We start from the raw sequence: 2,500 nt of genomic DNA, 5'->3' as shown, positions 1-2,500 counted from the left end.
CACTCGCCTGGGCAGCTGGTCACATGCGTCGCTCAAAGGCATTTTGCAGGCCAGCACCGGCGGATGCACGGGTCAAGCGGGACGGGACGAGCGCAGGGCTAACTTTTGCCGGCACACAAAAACACGAACCCGAAAAAGGCAAAAAAGGGACATACGCACTGGCGACACGCCCGTTTCGCCTGCCACCCGTGCACACTCGCCTGGGCAGCTGGTCACATGCGTCGCTCACAGGCATTTTGCAGGCCAGCACCGGCGGATGCACGGGTCAAGCGGGACGGGACGAGCGCAAGGCTTGCTTTTGGTGGCACACGAAAACACGAACCCGAAAAAGGGACATACGCACTGGCGACACGCGCGCCCGTTTCGCCTGCCACCCATGCACACTCGCCTGGGCTGCTGGTCACATGCGTCGCTCATAGGCATTTTGCAGGCCAGCACCGGCGGATGCACGGGTCAAGCGGGACGGGACGAGCGCAGGGCTTGCTTTTGGCGGCACACGAAAACACGAACCCGAAAAAGGCGAAAAAGGGACATACACACTGGCGACACGCACGCCCGTTTCGCCTGCCACCCGTGCACACTCGCCTGGGCTGCTGGTCACGTGCGTCGCTCACAGGCATTTTGCAGGCCAGCACCGGCGGATGCACGGGTCAAGCGGGACGGGACGAGCGCAGGGCTTGCTTTTGGCGGCACACGAAAACACGAACCCGAAAAAGGCGAAAAAGGGACACACGGACAGGCGACACGAAAAAAAAGGGGTCGCCCTACCTAGGTGGGCGCAAAAACCCCGTCGGCCAGGAGGTTTCGCCAAAGTGTCTGTACTGTCACACAGGGTCAATAGCACGGGCATGGCCGGCCGCCGCACGTGCAGCGGCTTACGGACGCACGGTTCGGCGGCACAGGTGCCTGGCGGCTTTAGCACCTTGGGGTGGACAGGCCTGGCGGCAAGGGGGGCTAGGCACCTTGCTGCCAGCCGGCAATGGTGCACGGGGCGGGGCGCCACACAAACACGAAAGAGGGACAAGAGCGGGGCGATGGTCCACAGAGACGAGCCATGCACGGGGCCCGTGATCGCCGACACACGCGAACGCGGACGCGGACAAGGACAAGGACGCGACGCGCGGCGCGCGTGCGAGGTCAAGAGGGGCGCGCGCACGAAAACGCGAAAAAAGGGGCTAGCGGCCGAGAAACGCGAAAAAAACCGGGTCACCTACCTAGCCGAACGCCTAAAATCGCTTCGGGCAGGAGGTTTCGCCAAAGTGTCTGTACTGTCACACGGTCCGTACGGGCGCAACCCCATCGCGCGCCAGCACCCCTTCCTGGGGGCGCCCGCCCGCCAGGCGCCTGGCGCCCCACGCGCGCGCGCCCGGCGCCTGGCGCCTTGCCCCCCACGCGCGCCCGGCGCCTGGCGCCTGGCGCCTCGCCCCCCACGCGCGCGCCCGGCGCCTGGCGCCTTGCCCCCCACGCGCGCCCGGCGCCTGGCGCCTGGCGCCTCGCCCCCCACGCGCGCGCGCGCGTGGCGCCTTGCGCCTCGCCCCCCACGCGCGCGCGCGCGTGGCGCCTTGCGCCTGGCGCCTTGCCTCCGCGCGTGCCTGGCGCCTGGCGCCTTGCCCCCCACGCGCCTGGGCGTCTCTTTTCCGCCTGGGCGCCCTGGCACCTTTCCGCCTGGGCGCCTGTTTTCCGCCTTGGCGCCCTGGCGCCTTTTCGCGTGGGCGCCTCTTTTCCGCCTGGGCGCCATGGCGCCTTTCGGCCTGGGCGACTCTTTTTCGCCTGGGCACCTCTTTTCCGCCTGGGCGCCTCTTTTCCGCCTGGCCAGGGCGCCTCTTTTCCGCCTGGGCGCCATGGCGCCTTTCTGCCTGGGCGCCTCTTTTTCGCCTGGGCGCCTCTTTTCTGCCTGGGCGCCCTGGCGCCTTTTCGCCTGGGCGCCTCTTTCCCACCTGGGCGCCCTGGCGCCTCTTCGCCTGGGCGCCCTGGCGCCTTTTCGCCTGGGCGCCTCTTTTGGCGCCTGGGCGCCTACGCCAGGGCGCCTCTTTTCCGCCTGGGCGCCTCTTTTTCGCCTGGGCGCCTCTTTTCCGCCTGGGTGCCCTGGCGCCATTCCGCCTGGGCGCCTCTTTTCCGCCTGGGCGCCCTGGCGCCTTTTCGCCTGGGTGCCTCTTTTGGCGCCTGGGCGCCTACGCCAGGGCGCCTCTTTTCCGCCAGGGCGCCTCTTTTTCGCCTGGGCGCCTCTTTTCCGCCTGGGCGCCCTGGCGCCTTTTCGCCTGGCGCCTCTTTTGGCGCCTGGGCGCCTACGCCAGGGCGCCTCTTTTCCGCCTGGGCGCCTCTTTTCCGCCTGGGTGCCCTGGCGCCATTCCGCCTGGGCGCCTCTTTTCCGCCTGGGCGCCCTGGCGCCTTTTCGCCTGGGTGCCTCTTTTGGCGCATGGGCGCCTACGCCAGGGCGCCTCTTTTCCGCCTGGGCGCCCTGGCGCCTTTCCGCCTGGGCGCCTCTTTTTCGCCTGGGCGC

This window comes from Aristolochia californica, unplaced genomic scaffold (assembly GCF_029961685.1).
Source record: "Aristolochia californica isolate CCGP_79_NKW_82.1479 unplaced genomic scaffold, dmAriCali1.0.hap1 SCAF_29, whole genome shotgun sequence".
NCBI classification, from domain to species: Eukaryota; Viridiplantae; Streptophyta; class Magnoliopsida; order Piperales; family Aristolochiaceae; genus Aristolochia; species Aristolochia californica.
Note: the sequence above shows the minus strand (reverse complement) of the source record.